Genomic DNA, 18,568 nt, shown 5'->3' on the forward strand with positions numbered 1-18,568 from the left:
GCTGAGGAGAGTTCTAAAGCTGACCTCTGAGTACAGCTGGGGCTGTAGCCAGGGGACAGAGCACTCATCCGGCACACACCAAAGAAAACCTAGGATGATGGTAGACACAGCTCTATCCCAAGACTTAAGAGCTGAAGACAGAAGTATAAATAATTCAAAAGAAATCTCTCATACTTAATCTCAACTTTGAGGCCAGCATGGATTATATAGCAATCCTGTCTTTAAAAAAATAAAAAAAAAATTAAATTAAATTAAAAATTAGCCATCAGTGACACACACCTTTAATCCCAGCACTCAGGAGAGAGAGCCAGGGCTACACAGAGAAACCCTCTCAAAAAAGCAATTTTCTACACCTAATAAAAATGAAAATAAAGCAGGCCTAAGATCTCCACAGCATATTTTTCTAAGTCAAGACGAAATATCTTCTTCACGTACTGTATTTTATACTCTTATTTCTTAGAAATGGGAAGTAGATTTGAAATTAAACATGTATGAAAGATTAAAAATAATATACAAAACTGCATTGACAATCATTAAAACGAGCAAACCTCTGACTTGTCTCTCGGGGCTCTCTCACCTGCTCGGTGTGACAGGCTGGAGGGATGTCATTTTCCACCAATAGGTGGTGAGTGGGGGCGGGGAGTGCTGCTTAGAGAGCTGCCCCCTCATGGTTAACTCAAGCAGAACTCATCCATTTCATACTCAGGGGGCAGGTGCTTGACAGAGGCTTGCAGCACCTGCACATCCTGGCATTCTGTTTCCTGGGGAGAGAAACCAGCCGGCCTTCTCATTAATCCTCTCTAAGGCAGGAGCTTCGCTCTGCAGAACAGATCTAAAAAAGGTCCTCCCAGACCCAATGTGCTGTTTCTGGCATTCAAGTTCCTTCTGTTGTCTGCTATCCACAAAAGCAACACCACCACCAAGTCTGGAGTTTGCCCCACAGTCCTCCAGTCTGTGTTTTCCAAAGCGAGGCCAAGGTCTAATACTTTCTCTGCTGAAGCCTTCCCGTGCCTGGCTGACTGGACAGGAAGGGCCCCTGGTCGTCCTCTTCAGTCTCCTACCTCACCCTCACCACCAATCCTCACCCCATCGCCCACACAGCTAATCCTACAATGCAGCCTGACCATGCGCCCACAGGTCAGAGCTATTATCCAGAGTGGATCCAAGCATTTCCCCTGATGTTCTTTCATCTCAGAGACCAGAGACCTACCACAGATACCTCTCCTCCCTGCTGAAGACTACCGGGGTCCAAGCGGACCCTTTCTCAGCTATTCGGACTCACTTTTCACTGCATGCAGACGCAGCTTTAAGAAAGAAGTCCCCCCAGGGTCTGGGAGATAAGTGGGTGAGGATAAAGCACACATCTCAAGAACAACTACCTGTGAGGCACTCAGATGCTTTACACGCTGGCCCTCTTCATGTGTAGAACAGTCCTCTAGGGAAGGGTTTCTTAAGCACCACCACTATCAATAAAATTTTATAGCTGCAATGAATAAAGAACGTATAATGCACAATGTATGAGTTTTAGTCAGCCATAAAGAATAAAATCTGTGACATTTGCAGGAAAACGAAGGGAAAAGGAGATGATCAAGTTAAGCAAAATAAGTCAGACTCAGACAAATATTGTATGTTTTATGTCATGTGCAGAAGCTGCATTGCACTTGTATAATACATATACATACACTTGTTTACATTCACAATTGTGGCATGAAAGGTTAAGGGGACTCTTTGGGATAAGGAAGGGGATTACTGGGGAGGGCAACAGAAGATAAAAGCGGTGAATATGGTCAAATTAAGTATTACAATAAAATATCATTATGAAACTTATTACTTCATGTAATATTCATATGCAAACATTTTCTACCGTATGTGTAAGAGAGAGTCAGAGAAAGTGGGGAGGGGGGCGGGGAGAGAGAGCACAGGTGCGCATGCGCTATGGTATGCGTGCAGCTGAGAGGACAGCTTTCAGGAGTCCGTTCTTGCCTTCCATTGTTTTGGTCAGGGCTCTCCCCTTGTTTCTGCTGTGTACTACATACTTCAGGCTATCTAGCTTGAGAGTTTGAGGGAATTTCCTGTCTCCACCTCCCGGCTTGCCACAGAACTGGAAGTAGAGATGTAAACCACATCCAGCTATTTACATAGGTTCCAGGGAACAAAGTCAGGTCGTCAGGTGTGCCACAGTACTGTTTTTACCCACTGAGCCACCTCCCCAGTACGGTAGAAATATAATGAAGATTTCCCATGTGTAGAGAGCACCTCTAGATTGCTAAGTGCTTTCTCATGTATCCTGACAAATTCCTATGAAACAGATAGGGTACAAATTCTCCCACACCACACACACACGCACACACACACGCACACGCACACGCACACACACACACACATGGCTTACCCAAAGTCATATGTCACCTGCAAATTTTCTGCCAGAGATGGCTCTTGAACAGCCTCGTGCTCCACCCTTGTCCCTCCTACACGGCAGTAGCTCAGGCCTCCAGCAGCTCTGGTGATGTACACTACAATGGACTTCTAGCCTGGCTCACTACTACTTGTTACCAAGGATTTTTGCCCTAAGAACCTACTATTTCTTAGCCTTACAATAGGTTGAGTTTAAACTCCATAGGTGAATATAACAGGACTCTTAGAGTCTGACCCACATATGCCTGTCTCCAATCCCCACAGAACCCAAGGCACCGCCATAAAGGTTTGTCTCTTTTCTCCAAATAGCCTTCACCCTTTGGGCATTCATCCTTCAGTGGGTCCTTCTCCTCCTTGGCACAGCCTTCCTAGCTGCAGAATTCCTTATCTTCACAGACGAAGCTCCAAAATACATATGTCCCTTCTCCACATTTCCCCAGCCCTCTGTAAGGACAGAGTCCTGTCATCCAGCACATTATAAATATTATCCATTAGTAAGTAGCCATTTTCCTTAAACACTGAGATTCTCAAACTAAAATTCAGTAAACATTACTAAAGAAACAAGCTAAAGCCAGCAGTACTTCCAGGAGCTCTAGATTTCAAGATGTCTCATTAACCAAGAAGCCTAGCAAAGATGCTGCAGGACACAGTTAAAGGAAAGATGTAGATAGGTAAAAATCACCAAGAGATGGAATCCAAAGAAAACCCGTGAAATAATTAAATAAATAAATAAATAAATAAATAAATAAATTCTGGGAAGTTCACCCTGAAACAAGATATCTAAGGAGCAAAGGCAGGAGTCTAAAGCTCTTTTAAGATAAATGGTAAATAATTGGCCACTGGCATTTGAACCAGAGAATACAGGGGTGACTGACAGTGGAACATCACATGAGGCGCCAGGAGTACAGCTTTCTCCCATGCCGTTTGATGTTCATTAAACGTCCTAACAAGGTCCATCCTCTGACCCTGCACATCTGCTTCTAGGAATGTTCCCAAGGAATGATTCCAAGATATGCAGAAGGATATACAGATGAGAAAATTCACTCCAGTATCACTCAGACTGGGCCCTCAAGATGGCGGAAAAAGCGAAACTTCTGTCTTACAGGAAGATACACCTTCAGAGGGCCAAATGGAGTAACACGTGTGATACTTAATATTGTCAGGACCTAGAAGCAAAGCCTCTGGGTGTGTCTGCCAGGGAGTATTTGGGTTGCTTACTTAGTGTGGGAAGACCCACCTTAGCTACTCACCCACATAAAAAGGCTGTTCCCTGACTGCAGATGCCATATGACCGCTGTCTCAAGCTCCTAATGCCATGATATACCCCTCCCCCCACCCACTGCCACCATGACGGACGTGCCCTTGAACTAGGAAAGGTACAGCCTTCCTTAAGTTACTTCTGCCAGGGATTATATCACAGCAACAAGACAAGTACTTAATACATTATAACAGATACACTTAGGGTAAAACCACATCTTTAAAATCTTTACCCAGGGTGGTAGTGTTATGTAGCTCAAGAGGAATAATTATGAGGCTTGGAGGCCATGGAAGACAGAATTCCCCTTCATTTCGAACCTCACTTCCCGCTTCCCTGTGAACTCTAAAAGGGGAATATTGCATCTTCCCTCACATAAGATTTAAATTATGGTATGACAAGGTGACGGGTTCAGGGCTTTGGTGAGGTCCTTTAAGAGAAGGCTGCTTAGTCCAGTGCTACCTCTGGCCCTGGATAGAAACATGGCATTCTGATCTGCTCCAGAGATGAAAACATCACATACTATTGTCTCATTAAGGGTTAACCCAGCTAGGCTTGTCAATCACTTGCCCAGGAAGGCACTCCTTAGGAAAGCTGACTCAGCTGATGACAAGCTAAGGAGGCTGGAGGGGTAATTATCCTCTGACCCTCCCAGCACCACTCGCCCATAGGCTGCCTGATTTCTAGGTTCTAACTTGAAGGTGTAACTTCTTTCTGTTCCTCCTACTTTTGGACGCTGGCCAAAGCCTTTCTGTGTTTTCCCTGACACTCTGGGATTTTCCTGCTTTTTTCCGAAGTCCCCCTTCCCATTCTGTCACCAACCGGCACAGCTGAACAGCCAGCATTCTCAGACCCAGATGCCAATCTCTGTCTCCATCTCCTCCTGGCAGCCGCCAGGATTCACAGCTTGCCAACCCTGTTGGGTTCTTTTCTCTCAAACTCTAATAAAACTTTTCTAATCTTTTTTTTGATATTTTCTTTATTTACATTTCAAATATTGTCCCCTTTCCCGGATAACCCCCTAAACCCCACCCCAATAAAACTTTACTTGAGCTTTTTTTTTTTCAAGTCCATTTCTAAATTGCTTTTTTACCAGTATTAAGAATCCAGAACGGTGGTGGGGCTGAAGAGATGGCTCGGCGGTTAAGAACACCGACTGCTCTTCCAAAGGTCCTGAGTTCAAGTCCCAGCAACCACATGGTGACTCACAAACATCCGTAATGAGAACTGATGCCTCCTTCTGGGGTGTCTGAAGACAGCTACAGTGTACTTACATGCAATAATAAAATAAAGAAATCTTAAAAAAAAAAAAAAAAAAGAATCCAGAAGGGAACCCTGATTTCCCTGGTAACATTAAGATCAGGAAGAACGGATTTTCTTGTTTATACATTTATGTATCTCCCATGGTTTCTTCAAAAGATGACCTACTGAATAAACAGGACTTATTTAGAAAAGATGCACATCCTTAAACTCTCACAGGGCTCAAGGGTGGTAAGAGACCCTCAGGTCGGTGGGGACACAAGTACAGTGATAGTGACCACCCACATTCAAACGGCTCTCCAGAACAGGGAAAGCAAAAGCCACGAAAGCCACAGCAGGTGCACCTCTCATGCGGGGAGCTCACTCTAGGGGCAAAACCGAACAAATGGAAAGTGTTAACTGAACAAAAAAAAAATGTGAACTGACTCTTAGCTGACAGAGTAAAGAACTGGGAGCAATACAAATGTCCAAGCAGGGTTCGTTACTATAGAGCACACACCAAGTTACGCAGGGCAGCCATTAGAAATGCCAATTATGAAAACTATGTGGAAATAAGAAATAATGTGAGCAATAAAAAACGAATGCACAGAGCTGCACTGTTGGGATTACAGTTTTGTGTGTGATCAAGGGAGTTCTGAAAGCAAAACATATGCTGCGTTGGAACATGGAATGCCGGGCATTTTATGCTTAAAGTTCATCTTTTTGTAACACTAGACACACCACATGTGTTTCCAGTGTTAATTAAAGAGAAAAATAAATTGACAATAGGAGTGCAATTACTGTCAGCATACGACATGTCCTGTCATCTCTTTTTCCTCTTTGGTGGCACATACCTTTAGTTCCAGCACTCTGGGAGGCAAAGGCTGATGAACTACTCTCTAAGTTTGAGACCAGCCTACTTACTCTACACAAAGGGCTCCAGGCCAGCCATGGCCACACAGTGAAGCTCTGCCTCAAAAAAAAAAAAAAAAAAAAAATGGTCAGGGAGCTGGAGAGAGAACTCAGCAGCTAAAAGCACATATTGGGGCTGGAGCTGTAGCCTAGTGGTTAGGAACACTTGCTGCTCTTTGAGAGGAACCTGGTTCAGTTCCCATGGTGGCTCAAACCAGCTGGAATTCCAGTTTCAGGAGAGCTAATGCCCTCTTCTGGCCTCTGCAGGTACCAGGCACACATGTGTATACAGATACATGCAAGCAAAACACCAACACTCAATTAAATAAAGTAAAAATAAATTAAAACAAAAGAGGTTTATTTGTCTGTCTAGGGTGGCACACACGATTAATCCCAGCACTGGGGAGGCAGAGGCAAGTGGATTTCTGTTAGTTCAAGGCCAACCTGGTCTACGTAACTAGCTCTAGGACACCCAGAACTACACAGAGAAACTCTGTCTCAAGAATCCAACCCCCCCACCCCCACCCTGAAAGAAAAAGAAAAAAAAAGCATCCACATCACGTGGCTAACAGCTGCCTGTAACTGCAGCTCCAAAAGCTCTGACACTCTCTTCCTACCCCCAAGAGCTCTGGCACACATAGAGCACACACACACAGACACACACACATACACATAAATAAAAATGAAGCAATAGCAAATTTAAAAGTTATTAAACAAAGTTATTTCAATTTAAAAAAAAAATAGGGAACTTAACACAAGTCCTAAATGAAAACATGCTGGTGATTGTCCCAGTCCTAGTCGTGTCCTCTGTGAGACCTACTGTGCTTTTTTTGTTTCAAGGTCTATAAAGAGGCATCTTATAATGGTTTGTAAGCAAAGAACCATAGGTGTGCTACTGTGACAAAAACAGAGAGATGGAGCAATGTTCCCAACACTGCAGACGACCATAAGCCAGGACAGCAGATGCACCACTGCTAAAATTGAAGTAGCTGGCGAGCAGATGGAATTTTATAAGGCTCCGAAAGCAGAAAGACGGACATAGTAAACGCTCAGATCAGAAGAGGCTTGAGCCGGGCGGTGGTGGCGCGTGCCTTTAATCCCAGCACTTTGGAGGCAGAGGCAGGCAGATTTCTGAGTTCGAGGCCAGCCTGGTCTACAGAGTGAGTTTCAGGACAGCCAGGGCTACACAGAGAAACCCTGTCTTGGAAGAAAAAAAAAAGAAGAGGCTTAAAGGGAACAGATTGGTTGTTTGTCCAGAATACTTAACCTCCCCTGCTCTGACCTTCACCAAGGGCAAACTCCTCTGCAAGCAGCAGCTGCAGGCTTCTCCTACCGCCTCCCCTGCCTGAGGTCCATGCAGCACTGTGCAGCCTGTGGCCTGCACCACAGATGATACACAGGCCTAACTTGCAACCTGCATCCTCAGAATTCTTCTACAGAGAAAAACAAGAGGGCATGCATGCAAGTCCACATGTGTGTATATGAATCAGAGAGAGAGAAAGACACACACACACACACACACACACACACACACGGTGTGTACCTTGTAATACAAGGGGTCTGCGGCCCAGAAATGAATGTCGCCTGAGCAGTGAGAGGGCTCTGAGAGCAGCAGCCTGGAGGAGATCCATTTCCGCAAGAGTGTGAACCTTTTGTGCTTCCAAACAATGGGTGCCCAACAGAAACCTACTATTCATCTACTGTATGCCCGCCCGCCTACAACACTGCCCTCTGTTCCAATGGAGGAAAGCTGTTTGGTTGGAATGGCTGAGATGCAGCATGCCACCAACAGAGCAACTCGTCTAGGCAGCGAGAAACTGAACTTGGCATTTGTAGCCTATGATGTCGCATTTGGAAATCGCCCCCTACAAGATGCAATGTGACTCTGCCACAACCTGCTAATGAACTAATCTGATCCTGTCACTGTGACTTGCAAACCTCCCTTGAGGTTCCCTGCTGCCTTCACAAAGTCATTTGTAGGAGGAAATGCAGGGCTCCGACTGAGAGAGAGAGAGGATGTTAAATTCAAATTGCTTGAGTCAGGAGCCCATCTTTATTCTTTTATCATCCCCCCCCCACACACACACACACGTGTGTGTGCACTTGTCTGTATGTGTGTGTGCACTTGTCTGTATGCATGTGTGTGCTTATGTATATGCATGTGTGTACATGTGTGCTCACCTATGTCTGCATGTGTGGAGGTCAGAGGTTGAGTTCAGAAGCCTTCCTCTATCATTTCCTCCCTAATTTTTCGAGACATAGACTCTCACTAAGCCTGAAGCTTGGTGTTTGTCTTGGCTAGCTGGCCACATGTCCCCAAGATCTGCCTGCCTGTCCCCAATGCTCCCCCAATGCTAGAGTTACAGGAGCTTTCTCAGCTGGAGAGCCAAACTCAGGTCATCATTTTTGCACAACAAGCACCTTATTCAATGAGTCATCTCCCCACCCTGGTCCTTATGTTCCTTTATTTGCAAATAAGAACTGTAATGACACCTACTTGTAGCTGTGCCTGCCCTGGGTAGAACGGTGTTATTGTTATTACCGCCAGACGTGCTAGCACATGCCAGTTTCCTAGCAGGGCTACAGAACGCAGCTCCTGTACAGCTCTCTGGTTTTGTTTCTTGCAGTGTTAATGTCACTGCTGTCACTGGGATCACAAGCTCTAGTAAGCTCCTAGAGTGTAGGCTGAGGAGGGCTCATTCTGTCACACATTTAATTGCCAGGGCATCTTCTGGTTGTGGGCTGCTGGGAAGGCCCTCTGAAGTCCCCTCCTCCTGTGAGTCAGCCACTCCCTCTTTTGTACTTCCTCTACGGGCTACAGCGGTGGTTCTCAACCAGTGGGGTGTGACTTCTGGCAGTCAGATGGCCCTGTCACAGGAGTTGTATATCAGATATCCTGCATATAACATTACAATCCATAACAGTAGCAGAATTACAGTTATGAAATAGCAAGAAACATAGTTGTATGATTGGGAGTCTCCCCACCATGAGAAACTCTTTAAGAGTCATAGCATTAAGAAGGTTGAGAATCACTGTTCTAATCGGACAGCGGTGGCGCACGCCTTTAATCCCAGCACTTGGGAGGCAGAAGCAGGCAGATTTCTGAATTCAGGCCATTGAGTTCCAGGACAGCCAAGGCTACACAGAGAAACCCTGTCTCAGGTTAAAAGGGGGGGGGGGTAGAGGGAGAGAGAGGGGGAGAGACAGAGACAGAGAGAAAAACAGAGACAGAGAGAGACAGAGACACACACAGAGAGAGAGAGAGAGAGAAACAGAGACAGAGAGAGACAGAGACACAGAGAGAAAGACAAAGAGAGAGAGAGAGAGAGAATATCACTGTTCTACACCAACATTTTTTTCTGTTTCTTGGTTTACTACTTGCTCTCTCCTCTAGGCCTTAGGATAGAGGCCCCTGAGAATATCTACTTGTATCTTTATAACCTGTCACTCTGATAGACTCAAAATAAATATTTATTCAGTAAATAGAAAAAGTGGCCAATATTCATAAACCTAAGGATGTTATTCTGAAAGAGTAAACACCATAATAAGGGTGTTAAGCCCCTTGATCCAAAGAGATGTAATTGGCAAAGATCTTATAACCAAGAGAAGAAAATGTGAGTTTCCCAGGGAAAAGCCATCCCTTATTACGATTCAGTATCTCTGTGCTGGGGAGAAGGAACAGAAGCAACATGGGACTGGTTCTAAACGAGCTACTACTGACCACTTAGTGAATGAACAGGGCAGTTTAAAACCTTTCTTCGAGCCTGGCAATGGTGACGCACACCTTTAATCCAAGCACTTGGGAGGTAGAGGCTTGTGGATTTCTGAGTTCAGGAGACTCAGACTGGTCTACAGAGTGAGTTCCAGGACAGCCAGGGCTACACAAAGAAACCCTGCCTGGAAAAACAAAAACAAAAACAAAAAAAAAAAAGACCTTTCTTCAGTGGAGATAGGGCCTAGACAGATGGATTAGCAGTTAAGTGCACTCACTGTTATCCTGAAGGTCCTGAGTTCAATTCCCAGCACCTACATGGCAGCTGACCATTGACCAATACCCTCTTCTAGTATGCAGAGGTACCTGTAGACAATACACCCACATATATACACATACATATGTATATAAAATACATAAAACCTTTGGGAAAATAAAAAACAAATGACAACAACAAACACTTTCTTCAAGACAAGGAATAATCCAGACCAATAACAGACTCTCTCACAAACTAAGGTGGAGGGGCTGGGAAGATGGCTCAGCAATTAAGAGCACTTCCTGTTCTTACATAGGACCCACTTCGATTCCCAGAATCCACATGGTGACTTCACAATTAACTATTCCACAATTAACTAGAAAGTAATACAGGCAGATATACATATAAATAAAAACAAAAGGACATGATTAAGGAAGGTGCTGATGTTAACCTCCAACCTCCACAGACATGTGCTTATCTATACATGCTCACACACACACACACACACACACACACACACACACAAACAGAGCACAAACGAAATCAATCAATAAATACAAGCATACCTAAGAGAGCAGCCTTAGATTTGCCATGAAGGCCACTGGGTAATAGAAACACGGGGAGTTCTGGGGAAAGAGCGAGAGATGAGCAGAGCGAGGGGGGAGCAGAGCCGAACCTGTGGGCAGCTTAGAATTCATATCAGAAGTGAGCCGTGGAAAGGTAACGCTGGAGGCGGCCAGGGCCAGGATAGCAACATGTTTGTAATTGAGAAAAGAAGTTACTTTGGAAAGTTTAAGAGAGATAAAATTAGAAAAGTTCTTAGGAACTCCCAGGAGTTGACTTATTCTTGGTTGAGAAATACTGGGGCGTGCTTATTTGGCACTGAGAATTTTCTGCATCAGAGTCAATCTAGCAAGAGTAGAGAGGAGGAATATAGCACAAATTGCAAAGGCCTTATAGTAAAACTTACAAGTCAGTAATGTCCACAAGGTTTTTAAAAAACCCATAAACTAAACTGCCCCAGAAGAGCCGGTCTGTCCTGCCCCAGTGCACCCTCTTACAGCCGCACCGGCGACTCTAGTACACACATCAGGCTCTTGGGAAAGATCCCAAGCTCAGGCTCTGAAGATAACCGCAACAAAGCGGAAGGGCTCTTCGGCCAGGCTGAGCGAGCCAACAAAAACAGATCCCCTTCTTGCATCTCTGTGAGCAGGCTGTTTTCCATTACAGACTTCTATGACTGAATTTGTTTTCAAATGTCACTGATGTTTGCAGTATGTCAGGGGATCCAACTAACTGTGGGACCCTCCGAAGTTGTTGCCACTTTATGTTCAGAGAGATGACAAATGCAGAAAAATCACATTTCAATGTCAGTAGAAAAACTGAGGGAACTTTCTCCAGCACTTGAGAAAGCATCAGAGAGACTTTTAAATGCTGGTGTACACTGAACAAGACTAAGCCGGAAACGAAAGCACACAATGGTTTGGATTTCTCTTTGCGACTATCTTAGGTCGCAAGCGGCCTCATGTTCCAGGAAGTGGCATTTTATCAACAGCGCTTCCTTTCAGAAGGCGGGGTTTTATCCTGGAGTGGGAGCACAGGCCTTTCATCTGAGCACTTGCAAGGCAGAGGCAGGCAGATCTCAGGGAGTTCAAGCCTTATGATCTACGTAATAAGACTCTATCCCCTGCCCAACACGCCCTAAAAGACAGGGCTTTCACTTTTTACTGAGGTGTTTGGTCATTGTTTCTCTCTTTATTTTTGCATTTTCATAAGTAAGCTTTTTTAAAAGATTTACTTATTATTATATGTAAGTACAGTGTTGCTGTCTTCAGACACACCAGAAGAGAGTATCAGATCTCATTACAGATGGTTGTGAGTCACCATGTGGTTGCTGGGATTTGAACACAGGACCTTCGGAAGAGCAGTCAGTGCTCTTAACCACTGAGCCATCTCTCCAGCCCCATAAGTATACTTTATTTTATAATTTTAAAATAAGACAGGAAAACTTACCAAAATCAGAATTGAAATTTAGACTATTACAAAGATTTCTTCCATTTAGCTACACAGATTTTTTTTAATTAATTATGTGGAAAAAATCCTCAGGCTGGGTATGAAACCTATCTATAATAAAACAATGGGAAGGCTGATGCAAGAAGATTGCTGGAACTTGACCACAGTCTGGGATACATAGCAAGTCTTAGGCTCTCTTGTGCTGCACAAGGAGACTCTGTCTCAAATTTAAAGTTTGAAATTTTCTTCCTGTGTCTCTGTGTCCCTCCCTTCCTCCATTTTTTCCTTGTATCCTTTCTTCCTCATTCAATTAAACTCAGAACCTTATGCATGCTAAACAAGAACTCTATTACTGGTTTATACCTCCAGCCCTGAAATTTCTTATATATAAGTTTTGAGACAGTTGCCTCACATGCGCATGGTCCTGGGTTCAATCTTCAACATAAAAATGAATGAATGAATGAATGAATGAATGAGAGAAAAAATAGGTGAATCTGATAGCAATCTGTTTGGGATCACATTCTCTCCCAATAGACTACTCCAGGAGTCAGGCAAATACAAGTTTCAAAACAAACAACATATACGTGCTCTAATGTCAAATGTCTTTAAAGAAACTACATGCCAACATCTCCATAAAACACTATCTCCCAGTAAGTCATTCCAAAGCCTACCTTTCACCTGGGGTGTGTCAAAGGCAAGACATCAAGAGACATGTCAGTTAATTTAAAAAAAAAAAAAAGATACACAAGCCTAAAGCCTGAAAACTGAACTTGACTCCTCCCTGCTCCCTAAGTCCTATTACTATCTGAATATTTATCGAATTGTACCCTCTTGGCACAGCCCCATGACAGACTCCGTCTTACCTCACTCTGCTACTGTGGAGAGGTATAGCGGGCTATTCAGCCTCTGTTCTTACCCAGTTCAAACTCATTTTTCATAGTTTGGTATCAAAATATCTGTTGAAATATCACTCTTCCATTCAAATATCACGATTCCATTAAAAGAATCCGATGATGGCTTCTCACACTTTTCAAACTCAAGTCTAAAACTTTTCAACCTGTTCATAATGCTCTCAACTTCTCCAGCCTTGCTTCTAACTCACACTGGCAAGATCGATCAATCGATTGATCGATAGATAGATAGATCAAACATACACATGTACGTACATATTGGGATTAAGTTGACACATCCAGTGTCTCCACAGGTGTTGAGCATGTTCAGTTTATACTCCCAGGATCTCCTGTGTGGGGTCTGACTCCCACACTGATCCTGCATCTTCTCGGGGAGTCTGCCCACTGCCTATCTACATGCCTAAGGAATAAGGGTCTTGAGTTCCCAAGCTTCCTTGGGCTCTGATCCCAGCCCATCCATCCCCACTAGTGTCCTCTGGACTTGGGGATGGCTCTCAAAAGTATTCAGTGCAGTAGAAGAAGGAAATCTACCATGACTGAGGAATAGGTGATTTCCCAGAAGGTAGGGACAGTGCAAAGCAGGAGCAAACGGCGGGGCATCTCTGGGTGCTGACAGGAAGGCCTTGGAGGGAGTGGCATTGAACTAGACCAAGAAAAGATTGACTGGAGTCAGGAGCGGGTTCCCCAGTTGTACTTCTCATGAAATGCAAATTAAAGAATGCAGTTACCTACTAGTCCCCCGGGGCTCCAAGAAGGCTGAAGGAACACTGCAGCTGCTCAGCCCGTCACTCCAAGCCGACCCCACTGGCAGCTCCCTGTACCTTTCCTCCGGAGAGAGATTTCTAACATTTGTGGAAACATATGTTAAGAGACAACATGTTGTCATCCTTTCATTATTACGTTTTTATTTGGAACAGGACCTCATACACATAATGACCCTAACATCAGATTTTGTGCGAATGCATTCTGTGATTTCCAAAACCCTACTGAGGTTTTGTCCAAAGAAGAAAACGCACAGGAACACACTATGTCTGTCAATGTGGAACAAATTATGTCCTTCTCCATAGAATAATGGAGTGCAGGCGCCAACCTTTCTACCACAGGAGGAAGATGATTGCCCGTCTGAACAAGTTCAGCACGTCCCTATTAGGATGTTTACATTCATGAAACTACCATTTCCCCTCCCTCTTCTCCAGCCTGCTGACTGAGTACATCAGACTTGGTCACAGAGGAAACGGTGTTTCATTACAAGCCCACAGAGCACGTTTTGCTGTTTAATATTTGCCCCACAGTAGTGCCTTTAAACTGTAAGAAGCAAAGGTCCCATGGTGCACTCTCCAGTCCCACCCTGCAAGCACAATGCTGAATTATCCAGCTAAGAAATGTGTGCGGAGAAGGAGGCACCGTTGTCATAAAGCAGAGAAGAATGAGATCAAGTTCCCCTCCTCAGGCCAAAGGGGCAGAGAGACAGGTGAGCGCGTAACAGGGCTGCCGGGCAAGCCAGGCGGAAAGCAAAGGCCAGGCAGGCAGTTCTGTAAATGGGCACTAAGCAGAGAAGGCCAAGGGGGCAGAAAAGCAGGGACTCCTCACCGGGCCGCAAGAGAGACATGTGAACCAAGAGGCATGGGAACCTTCAGTGTCCTGAAGACCTCAGAAAGCCTCCTAGGCAAATAAGCATACAGGTGAATAAATCGGGTCAGCAAGTTGAGTAGACACCGAGGCAAGGGTTAAAAGGAAAAGGGAGGAGCCAAGCTGGCTCACAGAACTCTGTCTAATTTTGCATATACCCCAAACTATATGAAAACTCAGTAAAGCGTTCCCCCCGCCCCCAAGGAAAGCTTGCAAGTACAGACACAGATGAAAGAGGAGAATGGTATTAAACTTAGTGAGGTTGGGAAGAGATAAACTGGGGAAATCTGAATCCTGAGACATTCGCAGGAAAAGCCGAGACTCAGCTGTTTAAACGCCCGAATCCTCATCATGGACAGAACCCAGGCCCTTCTCCTCCCAGGCAGATGTGAGGATGCCAAGATTAAGAACACAGGGCGAAGCTGCTCAAGGCTGTCTGTCTCCAGCTCCCGCCTCACTGACCACACTCTGGAGGCCGAGTCACAGGGGAGCATCTGTACAAATGTCCAGCATTTGCTCCAAATAACTCTGGGGAACAGGAGTCAAGGCTAGAGAGGCAACAAAATATCCATGACCAGCCATGGGCGCCCCTGAGCAAAGAGAATGCTGTTCTTCTTCTCTGATTTGACGTCGTCAGGAGCCAAGGCTTCCTTTCCCACAGTGGAAGCAGCATGCCTCGGCCTGGGAGTCCCCAGAGAGACTGGGTAGGAAGCACATCTCTACAGCTCCCTAAGGGCCAACGGGTAGGCCCTCCTGCTTCTCTGCTTGTGTTTCAGGTAGAATCTCACTCTGCAAAGAAAATGGAAGCAACCAAGGAAAACCTGAGGGCTGACATCAGGGTCCTCACAAAGACACACACACACACACACACACACACACACACACCACCCCCACACCACCTCCGCAATCACACTGTGGTTAGACCAGAGCTAGTAATCAGTGTCCTGTGTTTGGACTTTCTTGACTGCATTTTTAAATAGCTTTATTGAAATAGAATTCACATGCCACACAATTGATCTTTTAAAACATACGATTCAACATTTTAAAGTATATTACAATCAATCTTAGAGCACTTTCCTCTTCTCCTAAGAAGCCTTTTCCCCATTTGAGGTCACTCTGCATTCTCCAGCCTCCAGTTCTGGGCCGTTACTAATCCATCTGCAGTCTCCATCAGTTTGTCTAGTCTAGTCATTTCTTAGAAATGACATCATATTCTAAGAGGTTTTACTGAGAGGTTCCTTTCACTTGCTATAATGTCAAGATCTTGATACTCCTATGTCCCCAGCTACACACACACACACACACACACACTTATTCCAGAGCAGGACGGCCAAGGAATCATTTCAGAGTGACTTCTTAGTTAAAGTACCCTGTGAAAAAGGAAAGATGCCTCTAATATTCTCATTAAATTAATTAAAATAATTAAATAAGTCAAGTGGTGCTGGGGCAAGCTTTCCCAGCACTGACGAGGCAGATCTCTGTGAGTCTGAGGCTAGGCTAGGCTACAGAGCTAGTTCAGGCAGCTAGAGCTATACAGAGAAACCCTATCTCAAATAATAATAATAATAATGATAATGATAGATAAAATGACTTAAAGATGGCTAGAGAGATGGCTTAGGAGCTTAGAGTGCTTGCTGTTCTTCCAGAGGGCCTGAGTTTGGTTCCCCGTATGCAGACAGTGGCTCATAGCTATCTCTAACTTTAGTTCTGAGCGAGCCAATGCTCCCTCTGGGGGCACCAGACACACACAGGTGCACATACATGCACGCAAAACACTCATGCACAAGAAAAATGTAAAAACCTTGCAACCACAAAATAAACAGGACAGTTTAAGAGAAAATACTATGAGAATATAAAGTTCTTATAAAATGTCAAAACAAAACCACAGAAAGTTTTAAAACTCAATAAAAGGTTTAGAAAATAAACATGACAAAATGCATCAAACAAAATCAAAGGAAAGATGCGGAAACTAAGAGAGGGAAGTGGTGAACGTTCTGCAGATTACTCCAATGGGCCTGTTGGCGGACAAAATAAACTCCCAAGAAAGAGAGAAGAGAAAAATGAAAGAAATATCCTAACAATGACATGCAACAAAACCCCAAAGAACTAAAGGATTCTGATTGTCATGGTGAAATGATTTGGGTCACCAACCACTGTAAAGATTTTATGAAATTTCAGAAAATGGCAGATGAAGAAGAGAGTCCTTCTATAAGCTGTCATTCAGGGAAAAGGTGAACAGGCTCCGTAGAAAAAATGAGACACCAGAACCCTTCTGATTTCTTTCTCCACAGCAGCAAGATGACAACAGAGCAAAACCTTTAAAAGGCAAAAGAAAACGACTTCCAACACAGACTGCAATGCCTAGGTGTGATGGTTCATCCTCACTGTCAAGGGACTGTGTTTAGAATCACCATGGAAACACACTTCTGGGATGGCTATAAGGGTGTTTCCAGGAAGGTTTAATGGAAGACGAAAGACCCACCCTGGGTGTGGGCAACAGCATACAGCGAGCTGTGATTCAGGCAAGTGAAAAGAAAGCTCGCAGAGTGCCAGCATTGTTTTTTCTTGGCTTTCTGATCAATGGTGTGGCGTGCTCCGCTGCCGGAGGAGGCTCCTTTCACTATTTCCCTGCAGTGAGAAATTGTACCCTCCGATGGTAAGCCACAATAAATCCTTCCTACCTAAAGTCACCTTTGTTGGGTACTTTATCACAGCAACCAGAGAAGTAAGGAATGTGCAAGGCAAAAGATAAATCAAGTCTAAAAGCACTTTCAAGCACAAGGGATTATAGGAATTCATACTCCATTCACTTTCTTAAAAGATGCTCCCAGAGGATGTCTTTCATGACGTGATCGACAAGAAAGCAGTTTCCAGGGCAGGAGGTCCCCCAGTGTGACTACCACACACAGAGCCAACCACCCGGCTGGGAGAGCGCTCATGGTATAGGCATGTTGAAGATGGTCGCTTCTGAAGATGCCAGCCCCTCCACTGGCGGGAAATCCTTTCTTGTGTCATATGTATGATTGCTAAGTTTCAAATACAAAAGGAGGCCCTTCTTACACCCATTCTCCAGAGTCACGAATTTGGCACACTAACTTAATCTATCACATTTACCTTCGTTTAATTCCACTTCATGACACTTTATCTTTATGTATCTCGAAGTCCATTATTATATCACCTCTCCTTCAAAATATTATTATCACTCCTAAAAATACCAGTAACTCATATTTATCACCTAACAATCTGTGATAAAATTTCCCCCAAATCGTGTTTGCTTCAGCAGCACATATACTAAAATTTCCCCAAAATTGTTTTTTTTTAAATGCCTTCTTGGGCTGGTGAGATGTCTCAGCGGTTAAGAGCACTGACTGCTCTTCCAAAGGTCCGGAGTTCAAATCCCAGCAACCACATCACGGCTCACAACCGTCCTAAAATGCCTTCTTAAAAAACAGAATTCTATGTTATGAGCTGAACTGTGTTACAATCCCCAAATTCATACTGAAGCGCTAACCTATTCCCGGACCCTCGGAATGTAGCTTTAATTGGGGTCAGAGCTTTTAAAGAAGTAAGGAAGTTAAAGAGGCCTCAATCTGATTGGTAGCTTTACAGGAGAGGCGACTAGGACACAGAAATGGGGCCATTCCAGACAGGCATAGCAAAAACAAAAACAAAAACCAAGCTTCGGAGGAAACTAGCACTCAAACACCTTCACACTGCTCTGCCTACTTTCAGAATTGAGAGAAAAGTTTTTGTTTACGCCACCCTGGCCTGTGGTGTTTTATTTCGGCAGTTCCAGCAAATGAATTCACTCCATTCCAAACCAAAGCAAGAATCACATGCTTCTGTCAGTTACATTTTTTTTCTTTTAGATGGAGTCTCTCTGTACTACCACAGAACGCCTCAGCTCAGGCCATCTTTCTGCCTCAGCCTCCCGAGTGCCTGGAGCTACAGGTGTGCAGATGAGTCCAGATCTCAGAATTCATTCTTAGGTCATTACTCTTTTTTTTTTAAAATGTCACTAAGGTTTCACAAGCCCAGCCAGCTGTCAACACCATGTCCTACATCCTAAATGTATGTGTTTGTTTGCTCAACCTGTCCTCTTCTCCCTTGTCTCCAGGAAGTCTAAGCCCTGATGCCTGACTGGTTTTAGGGGATCCACTGTGTGGTCAGGGCAGTCGCTGGGTACTACTGCAAACTTTCCTTAACCGGACAAAGAATTCAAGAAT

The 18,568-nt window shown here is 44.4% G+C and overlaps 1 protein-coding gene across 2 annotated transcripts in view; it reads right to left on the bottom strand.

Annotated features, from left to right (window-relative positions):
* Positions 1 to 18,568, bottom strand: part of Rab30 (RAB30, member RAS oncogene family) — an 88,211-nt gene that overhangs the window by 33,529 nt on the left and 36,114 nt on the right. Inside the window, exon 1 of one of the 2 annotated variants that reach the window (XM_052158576.1) lies at positions 14,304 to 14,389. The exons of the other annotated variant lie outside the window; for it this stretch is intronic. The gene's annotated coding sequence lies outside the window, so the exon portion shown is untranslated. Of the gene's footprint in view, positions 1 to 14,303; positions 14,390 to 18,568 lie in introns of those variants that run through there. 2 annotated transcript variants of the gene reach the window in all.

Source organism: Apodemus sylvaticus, chromosome 1 (genome assembly GCF_947179515.1).
Source record: "Apodemus sylvaticus chromosome 1, mApoSyl1.1, whole genome shotgun sequence".
Lineage (NCBI taxonomy): Eukaryota > Metazoa > Chordata > Mammalia > Rodentia > Muridae > Apodemus > Apodemus sylvaticus.